Below are 10796 nucleotides of genomic sequence, written 5' to 3' on the forward strand. Positions count from 1 at the left end.
GAAAGAAAGAAAGAAAGAAAGAAAGAAAGAAAGAAAGAAAGAAAGAACAGCGTTTGTTGATGGGTTGGATGTGAGATAGGAAGGATGGAAAAGAAACAAAGATGGTTTCTACATTTTTTTTTTTTTTTTTTGCCTGAAAGTGGAGCTGTCTTTTATGGTGTTTTGGAAGAGAAGGTTTGCTAGAGTGGTTATCCAGGTAGGCAATGGAGGTGGGGCAGAAGCTACTGCCATGTAGATCCACCTCTTTTGTGGTTAGGGATGTCCTGGCTCAGTAGGCTGGAGAGTTAGATGGGATGTAACCTAGGTCTCTGGATGTTAAGATCCACATCCTTCAGTCTCTGCTTCATTTTTGTCCCTGCATTTCTTTTAGACAGGAGCAATTTTGGCTCAAAAATTTAAAGGTGGGTTGGTGTCCCCATCCTTCCACTGGGGGCCCTGTCTAATTACTGGAGGTCATCTCTTCAGATTCCATATCCCCACTGTTGGGCATTTAGGATAGGGTCACCCACATTGAGTCCTGGGAGCCGCCTCCATCCCAGGTCTCTGGGCTTTCTATAGGTCTCCCCCCCAGCCCTCTCCTGGCCGCTGCATATTTCAATTGATTCTCCTGGCCCTTTGGGCTTCTCTCCTGTCTCCCTCAATACCTGATCCTGCCCTCCTTCCCCCTCTTCTCCTCTCTCCCATCCAGTTTCCTCTGCCTCCTATGATTATCCTGTTTTCCCTTCTAAGTAGGATTGAAGCATTCTCACTTGGGCCTTCCTTCTTGTTTAATGTCTTAGGGTTTGTGAGTTGTACCATGGGTATTCTGTACTTGTTAGCTAATATTCACTTATCAGTGAGTACATACCATGCATGTCCTTTTGGATCTGAGGTACCTCACTCAGGATGATATTTTCTAGTTCCATCCACTTGCTTTCAAAATTCATGATGTCCTCATTCTTAACAGTTGAATAGTATTCTATTGGTAAATGAACAACATTTTCTGTATTCATTCTTTGGTTGAGGAACATCTGGGTTGTTTCAGTTTCTGGCTATTACCAATAAGACCAATAAGGCTTATAAGCAGCACCTCTAATGGTCTGGCTCCAGCTTTATTTTCTTGGAAATGTTGGTCACCCCTTTGATACGAGTTCTTTTGTGGCATGAATTCTTGAGTACTCTTATAGTTAGGTGTGGGGCTGTGGAAATCCTGGGATGTTTGGCCACGCCCCCAGAATCCAGAGACCTAACATACAGCCTCCATGCTAGGTCACGTAAGGCATAAGACTAACAGGTCTCTGCCTCAAGATTTATGTATTACCTAAAAGCCCCGCCCCTCTCCCACTTCCAATATAATCAAACCCCTTCTGACATTTTTTGAGAGAGCTTGTTATCATTCAAATCCACCGCCATGTCAATAAATCTGCACGTCTTCAATCTCACCAATCTCACGTGTCTCTTGCAATTCTGGACTCATTGTGTAAGTGGAAAACCCACATGTGTGTGGGGGGGAGAGAAGCCTTTTCCGACCGCCCCTGTGCTCTCTGTGCTCTAGCGGGCCATGGGGCACTGTCTCTTGACAACAGCAGCTCGTGTACCACCTTTGCGGCGCCCCTGGCCCACACCGTGTCCCGTGTGCCCGGCATCCCTGCTCCTGGGACCCTGCGGTTGCTGGCAGCATGTGGGCTGTTCAAGTCCCACGGCGCGGGCAAGACTGAATCATCAACAGAGAGTGTTGAGAGCTGCGGTTCCCTGGACAGCCTCTGTGCTCCGGCTCGCCCCTGGGCACGAGCTTTGACCCACAGTTAGGTGTGAATGTTCCCACAGATTCCTGTGTTTGAATAATTGGCACACAGCTGATGGTGCTGACTGGGGAAGTTGTGGAATGTTTAGAAGAAAAGGCCCTAGCTGGAGGAAGTGGGTCACTATAGGCTGTCATGAGGATTAGGTCACCCTGCTTCTGACAGGCTCTGCTGCATACTCTGATGTGAGCCCCAGCTGCCATGTGCTCACCTTGCTCAGAAGACAGCCATGCTATGACAGACTAGGTCTCCTCCTCAAACCTTAAGCCATGTAATTCTCTCTTCAGTTGCTTCTGACAAGTATCAATGCAAAAAATTGACTTAACTACACTGACCCAGACAAGGGCATTCTTATGACCTTGAAACTGAAATGAACCATTCCCTGTAAGGAGGATAAATAACGGACAAGGTATCTCTGATGTGTGAATGCTCTAGATTTCAGTCTCCCTGTCCTTTCTGGGAGATGATGCTGCAGGCTTGGGAGGAGTGGAAGGTGATGCCTAGCTGTGGCATGTGTGAGGAGTGGGGTGGTGCCTAGCTGTGGTAACTGTCCTTTTCGTTGGTACCTTATTTTGATATTTCACAGTGCTCAGAGTAAGTTCACCCAGAGGTCTGAAGTGCTATGAAAGAGACGAGGGAAGGGGATCTCCAAGAGTGGAATGGATAAATGCCAAGAGCAGGCCTCCGCCGGGCAATTCGGAGATACTCTGAAACCCTTTTCAAAGGCTTTGATAAGCCTCACAGTGGAAAAGGACACACTCTGTATTAAGCTTACACTGGGATCAGAGACAGCTGTGCTAGAGTTGCCAACTAGATGATACTTGTAGCTGCCTTTTAATTTCTCTCCTTCCTTTGGTGGTTAGCCCAGCCCTGTCTGCAACCTCCTTGAGACTCTTTGGTCTTCTTTTTCTTTCTACTTCAGGTGATTGACACCAGCCACTCAGATCTCATCCTTGCTTCTGTGGCTTTTCAAATGGAGTTGATTGTATTTCCACAGCCCACAGCCCTCAAGTGTCTTGGCCTCCAGTGTTGTCATCCTGTGCTCTATCCTGTAGTGGGTGGGAAGCACACCCTGCACCTTACCCTGAGATCTGTGCAATAGTGGGTGGGAGGTATAGCCTGTATCTCACCTTGTGCTCTCTGCTGTAGTAGGAGGGGGTACCCCGCACCCTGAGCTCTCTGCTGTAGTGGGAGGGGTACTCCACACCCTGAGCTCTCTGCTGTAGTGGGAGGGGTACCCCACACCCTGAGCTCTCTGCTGTAGTGGGAGGGGTACCCCACACCCTGAGCTCTCTGCTGTAGTGGGTGGGGAGCACAGGCCAGCCTCAGCTGTAGCAGGAGATGGTCCAGTTCTCCTCTGTTCTCTCTTCAAACTGCTCTCCAACTCCAACCCTCAGGCTTTGACTAACAGAGCGCCCACCCCCTGGACCATTCTTCCTTGAGCCTTCCTTTGTCTCTTACATTCCAGTCTAGGGGGCCCACCCTAGGAAACCTTGCTGGAATTTCATATTCAGGTTAGGTGGTCCTCATAAGTGATTTTTAATACTAGACATATAATGTTATAATTATTTGCTTATTTTTTTCACCTCATTCTGCCTGGAGTTTGAGTGGGAAAGTTCAACCAATAGTGACTTTCTATTTCTCCCCACTATTAGGCTAGTGATTCCATGTTGTAACAGTTTAAATAAATTCAAACTGTTAGTACGTAATGAATAATTTCCATATGTGAGGTCCTAGGACAGGACCTGGGGGGGGGGTGCATGGAGTATGTGAGGTTGAATGATACACAGCCTCAGTCCTCAAATGATTTAAAATCAATCAGTTATAGTTACCATGTAGTCTTAGAATTAAACATGCACACAGAGTAAGGGAAAGGTAAAAATGCTTGTTTGAAATTTAATTTAATCTTGTTTTTGAAGGTTGCCAAAGTTTGAGAGGAAGTACATGCTGTGTACCATGGACTGTGTCATCTTATTTTATACAGACCATCTGAAAAGTGTTACTCATTGGCTTCTTTTTGAAAATGTCCCGGAAGTACTATGCAGCTCTGAGTGCTTAGTGTTGCAGTATTTCTTGGTCTCAAAACATTACTAGTCGCTTTATTTCCTTCACCCAAAGAAAAACACATAACCTCAAGTGAAAACCATCTGGGGAAAGATTTACTGCTTCGTCCTGGGTGAATGCACACAAACAGATAGGCTTTTTGTTAGAAATTCCTTATGCAGCCAGGCCAATGGGAACAAATGAGGTCACAAAGCCAAAAGAAGGCCTCAGCCGGCAGGGGTGGGGAAGGATACTGGCAGAGGTAGGGAGGGATGGTACTGCTCTGTGGCACCTGCAGACAGGGTCGTGGTTATTCTTTTTTGCTTTTCCCTGTTGTTTTGTTTTTGAGCCAGGTATCTCTATTAGTTCAAGGTGTCCTGAAGCTTTCTACATAGACCAGGCTGGCCTCAAACTCACAGAGCCACCTGCCTCTCTGCATTCTGAGTGCTGGAGTTAATGGCATGGGTGACCAACCACATATGTTCCCCCCTCCATGCCCTTTTTAAAAAAATTATGGTTTGGGTTTATTTTGAGACAATGCTCTGTAGCTCTTGCTGTCCTGGAAGTCAGTGCTGTGGGGTAAGCTGACCTAATACCCCTGATGCTCTTCTTGTTCCAGAATCTATTCCTGGGATTGCAAGTGTGCACAGACATACCTTGTTCTCTTTTCTGTCCCAGTGTTTTACTGCTTTCTTCTGTTTGTTTTATATTTAATCTGCAGAATATTTATCTGCTCTTACTGGAATAGGAAGAAGTATGTCCACTATGTGGTACCTCAGTTGATATTTGAAGCACCCAAGTTAACTGAATAGATTATTTAGGTTGTTTTTATATCTCATAAAATGAGACAGATTAATGAAGAGGGAGAGTACACTTGCTGTGAGGACAAAGCTGGGTGGCTCTCAGAGCCTTCAACTGAGATCATTGGCCGTGCCCTTCTTTCATGCAGATTTACGTTGGAGAATTAACAGAGACCATGAATATTCCCTTGCTAATATTTCATGTTCATGTATAATTATACACATTATGACACAGAAATGGAAATGGGGCATTTGTTATCTAGGAAATTACAACATTCTGATCAGGACTGTGGTGAGAGCATTGGATACGTAGTGACAGGGAAAACTGAGTGTGAGGCAGTCTTGAATGCTCTCTGAGTTATCAGTAAACTTACAAATGTACAGTAGGCTACCTCTCTTGAATATTAAAGAGCTGACTACCTGGCTTCTGCTGTGTGATAAGAGGGACTTCAGCTGGCCATCACACTGTGTTCTTTGGTCACTTTAACTGAATTCATGTCGGGGCATGTGAAGGGATTCATTACTGTGGAATAATATCTGATGTTTAAATGATATAACTTGATTTTGAAGTTGTATTAGAAAATGGAAAATGTTACAGAAATGCAGAGTCAGAAGAGTCAGAATAAATCAACACCACCAACACTGGAAGCATTTCAGAGTTACGGGGGGCAGTGTGTGTGTGTGTGTGTGTGTGTGTGTGTGTGTGTTGTTGTTGTTGTTACAGATTACCTGGATTTTCATTTCCTATAAAATGTGAAGGTTGAAGTAGAGGCAGGGAAACAGTACTGCTGGATTTAATGCATTTGTGGCAAAGTGTTCAGAAGGTAATTTTGAGTATTTGCTGCCTTAAGCCATATGCCCAAAGACTAAGTCACAGTTTTCATTACAGATAAATGTATTATTAGAACCTGTGCCATTACTGAAAAAGAAATCACATTTGACTGTAAATTATAATATGTAGAAGAAATGGGTTGTCTCTAAAATATATACTTTTTAAGATTCTTATTTAAGGAGAGAACCTCAGTGATACATTCTTTTTACAGAATAAACAAATTGAAATGCTTTCTTTGCTTTTTGAAACAGTATCACAGACCCTCCAGGCAAAACTAATGAGAATACAGACTACAAAGAAATTAAACTGATTATTAAGATTTTCTTAAGAGGTGCAGGAGCTGGTGTTGATTGCCAATGATATAGAAATAGGCATTATGGTTCTAAATGAAGCAGGAGGAAATGAAAGTCAAACCCTTCATCTGTGTTGGGTGGCTGGGGAGAACCTTCTACTTTTGTACAGGTTTAATTTCAAAGAACTAAGAACTCAAAAAAGGGTCAGGGTTCAGAATTCTCTGGGTTGTTCTCCATTTATGAACACAAACTGCTGTCCCAGAAAAACTGCTTTGCCAAGGCTCTGGAACCGTCAGATTCCAGGTTGACTACTCCAAGTGCTTGGTGTATGCAGCACTCTACCACAGCATGTTTGGAAAAACTGACAGGAGCTGGCTGGCTAGCGCGTGACTACAGCAGTCTGCTCATTTCATGATAATCCTGGGCCAAAGCCATCAAGCGCTGGCCTCTACAGATCATTTTGTATTACATTCTCTTAGAGTGCTCTTGTGACTAATGAAGCTTTAAACACAGAGGCTACGGTGAAGGGAGACACCTCCCATCACCACAGTGCAATCTGGCAAAGGCTCTGCACTACTCTTCTCTTGTTCCATGACTCCGAACTTAAACTATTCAATTCGAAAAAGATAAATGCAGTGTCCTACAGTTTCTGAGGGTTAGAGATCCAGGAGGTCCTTAGAGGGGGGTCCTCATGAGGAGGCACTCATGCTATCCTTACGGCCAAGATCATATGGTAGATCATCTGGGGAGGATCCAAATCCAAGCCCACTTGTTTATGCCAGCTGTGGATACTCAGAGCCTGAACTTGTCACCACATGGACCTCTCCATAGGTGACAGGAGTGTCCTTGTGGCATGCCATTGTGGAATTCAGCTTGACCTGATTGAACACATCTCTGTTTGTGACTGTCTTTTGCCTGCCAGGTAACCCTGGTGATCAGAGTCCTACAGGACAAACAAAATCTTTAAGACCAGCAGCCATGACTGTTTTATGTCACTGGTTTTCTTAATGGAAATTTGGGTGAGTCTCATTTGAGCCAACTGATGGAAGTAGGGAAAAGGGTTCCCTCTTGTGGCTCTTAATATCATTATGAAAATGACTTAAGGCGCTAGGGAATTTTTATTAGCATTTAAAAGAAAAACCTGGGACTAAAGCTTGCTCAGTAATTAAGAGCACCGACTGTTCTTGCAAAGGATCAGGGTGTCATTCTCAGCATCCACATGGAGGTTCACAGTTATCTGTAACTGCAGTTGAGGGATCTGATGGCCAGCCATCCTTCTTTAACACCTGCAGGGGCCACTCATGGACTTGGTGTGCAGGGCATACATGCAGGCAATTTACTCATACACATAAAATTAAATCCCAAGATAAATAAAGAAAAGAAAAACCTCATAGCAGGTAAGCTTAGCTCTCAGGAGCTGCTCAGGGGAGGAGAATAAAGAAGATAAGGGGAAAAGCCAGACCATTTGAGTTCAGCTAGCATGGAGGTCAACCACATGGTAGTGTTGAGGCTCATGGTAGGAGTGGGAATATTAGGGAAAGAGTAAGGAAGCCCAAAGCACTAGAAAAAGCACACTTAGGACCTGAAAGAAAAAGAGAGAGGAGAAGAAAAGGATATAGTTTCACCCTAAGCATGACAACTCACAAAACACAGCACCACCGAAGAAGACCAAACCCCCAGCCAACCTTTTACCCGCTGCACTCTAGTAATGCCCAAGGCAAGCAGCTGGTTCCGGAGAGTGACATCTAGATTCTTCCTCCTTTGTCAAGTGAATGTTAACAGCTTGTTTTCATCATCATAGATCTAGCCCTACAGTTCTGCTTACCTTATTGCCAGGACTGTGGGTGAGGGCTTCTGCAGTCGCCACAGCTTCTCTGTCATTGATTGCCTTGTGCTGTGAGGATCCTTCTATCTGGTGCCACCTAGAATTTGATTCTGTCCATCCATACTTCATCATTGCACTCTGTGGAATTCTGTGTGTGTTTGCTTCTTTCTCCAGTTTCTCGACACCTGCTTTTAATGGTTGGTTTTCATGAAACAGCTGGCTTCTTCCAAATGACTGTCAGCTGAGAAGATGTCTCTCCACCATTTCCAACAGTCTTGGAAGTGAGAAGCCATTAAGTCTGCTCTATGCACATATAACATAGAACTGCTGTGGTACAATGTGGGACTGACGACACCGGCTTGTGAGTAGGAGGGTGGCGGAGTGGACGGTGGAGGATGGGGGTTGGGGCAAGGAGACATGGGACATGACATATGAGGACTGTTGGAGGGATGGCTTATTTTGGTTCATGTTCCATGGGTTTTAGTCCAGGGTCTTTGATCCCATTATTGTGGGCCTGTGGTAAGGGAGAACTCAATGATGAGCTGAATGGGATGGAGGAAAGCTGTGTATCTTATGGTAGGTAGAAAACAAAGAGAGAACACCAAAGGGGAAAGGGGCCAGGAACCACTGCTTCCTTTGTGGGTTGCTTCATCCAGCTAAGTGCCACAGGCGAATAAACAACTCATTAACCAACAGAACAATCCAGTAGTGAGTTAGAACTCTTATGCGCTGGCTAATGGCCAGTCAACTTGACTGGATTTAAAATTACCCATGTTTGGTCTCAAACCTGGGACAACTGGCTAATGGAGGTGCCTGTACAATATATCAGACCAAACACTGACTCTCAGGTTCTCGCAACATCTCTCAGTTCCTACCTGTTACAGGCTTCTGTCATACCCTTCAGTCTTCCTAAAGTTCTTCAGCCCAAAGTCTGGGCTGCCCTTCCCTATATAATCCAGCTATTCTGGATTATATTGTCTGGATTTTTTGTCTACTGTTTACTCTCTTGGCTCCTCCTTCCCCTCTCCTCTCCTCACATGGCCTGGTTCAGGGTACTGCCCACTCTGGACTCTCTCAGATGCCCCTGCCTCTGGATATGCTCTTGCTTTTATCTACAATAAATCTTCTCCTCCACCATACTTAGGAGCAGTCATGTTCTTCCTTTTTAATTTTAGTTTTTCCATTCAACCTAGAAGATGTATGAAGTATATCCATGATACGTCTTCCTGAAGATGTTTAGAGAGGATTCACTGAGGCAGAGGAGTCATTCTGAACATGGGTGAGACCATGCCATGCCTGGGAGTCAAGCTAGGACAGAAGATAAAGCAATAGGAAGGGGATATTCCCTGTTTCTCTGCTGTTTGGTATGCTAACATCATCTAAAGAGAGAGTATGCCTTTCTCTTCAGCTATCAGATTGTTGAGACAATGGATCCCAGTTAGACCTTCCCCAGGAGGCTCACATCTGGGAAGGGAAAGGTTGGGACTTTGGTGCCAGAAGAGAACTTACCTCTGGAAAAGAGATTTTACATGGTTCTGACAGTTGGTCAGATCATTTTGTAGGGGAGACAGGAGCTGGGACACAGATTCATCAGTCATAAGTGGGACTATGGGTTGGTCAGTCATGGATGGGACGGGCAGTTGGCCAAGGCTGCTTAATAACAGATGGCTCTTGTTTTGTTTGAAATTAACTTACATCGAGACAGGTCAGGTGGACATGGGAGCCGGTGTTGTTTCTGTGGTCCTCAGCTTAGTGTGATCACATTGAACAAGTCTGCTTTCTGTACCTGTCACTATTTTCCCTGTTCACTGAGAGGGGGTGGCAGAGCCGAGCTTGTTGAGGATCACCAGAGCCTGGACTACTATCCTAACAAATCCAACAACTCCAGAAACAACCAGAACCGTTTTGCCCTGGTGGACCAAATGTTTGAACCTGCAAATTAAATAAGGCTTTTTCAATATCACTTGTTCTGCTCCATATTTTGGGCTGAATGATGACAAAAAACTCCTAATGACCCAATCAGCCTCTGAAAGCCATACCTGTGCACCCTGCTGCACTGGGTGTCAGCCTCTGAAAGCCATACCTGTGCACCCTGCTGCACTGGCTGTCAAGCCTTAACACATGTACCTTTGAGACATTTCATTTCTAAGGTATAACAACTTAGACCTTGGATTCAAGCAAACTTTGATGGCCACTGCTGATTATTGTGAAGAAACCAAAGCAGCATCTACCAGTGACCATTCAGATACACAAGAGGGCAACCAGAAAGTCACTGAGACTGCTCAACCAATGTTGTATAGCTTTTCTATAAAAAGTGTATCTCGTGCTCTAGGCAGTAACAATTCAATTGTTAGTCACACTTTTTATGGGTACTGAGGTCCAAATTTAAATTTAAAAATACACATGGTCTACTCTATAGCTTTGAGAAAGGTATAATGGATAATGAAGTACACGAACCGTATGTGTCACTGAATGTTAGATTGTTACCCATTCTGTGCATCTAGGATTACAATTTTAAAACCTTGCAAAGAGAAAGATGGAAAACAAGAGCCTTTTCAGCTTTCTTATTTCCCAGTTTGAATAATTTAATTGGATTTTATAATATCAGAAGGAATCAATGCTTGCTTTTAGCTTTTCTATTTTGGGTGAAAGGTAAGTCACTTTGAAAATTCGAGGTAGTAAATTGTCACGTAGAGAGATGTAACCATTTAAAATCACCACACATACTTAATGGATTTTTGTTAAAGAAATTCCCAGTAGTTTTCAATTTCAGAAAAGTCTTCTAAATGATACCAAATGAATCAGCCACTAGAAGCTCACACCTGGTCCAGGCGAGCCAATTCAGAGTGGGCAATCACACACAGCTCTATTGCACTTACACAAATAAGCAAGCAGTCAGCTCTAAACCCTAATGGGATTTTAAATCATCACATAACCATCTGTTAGGCCGAGATCTATCTTCAGATTAGAAAGACTGTTTGAAGGCAGAGTGGTGGAAGTTGGATGGTTCTTTCCCCTTTGAACTAGTGGGGTCGTGTGTACTTAAATCTGTCTTCAGCTTTAGCTAGTTAAGTCCCTCCAAGCCCAAGAGAAGAGAGAGATAGGAAGAGGAAGAGGGAGGGAAACAGAGGGAGGGAGGGAAAGAGAGGGAAGAAGGGAAATGGAGGGAGGGAGAGAGAAAGAGAGAGAGAGAGAGAGAGAGAGAGAGAGAGAGAGAGAGAG

The sequence above is a fragment of the Grammomys surdaster genome, unplaced genomic scaffold, assembly GCF_004785775.1.
Source record: "Grammomys surdaster isolate TR1022 unplaced genomic scaffold, NIH_TR_1.0 149, whole genome shotgun sequence".
NCBI lineage: Eukaryota > Metazoa > Chordata > Mammalia > Rodentia > Muridae > Grammomys > Grammomys surdaster.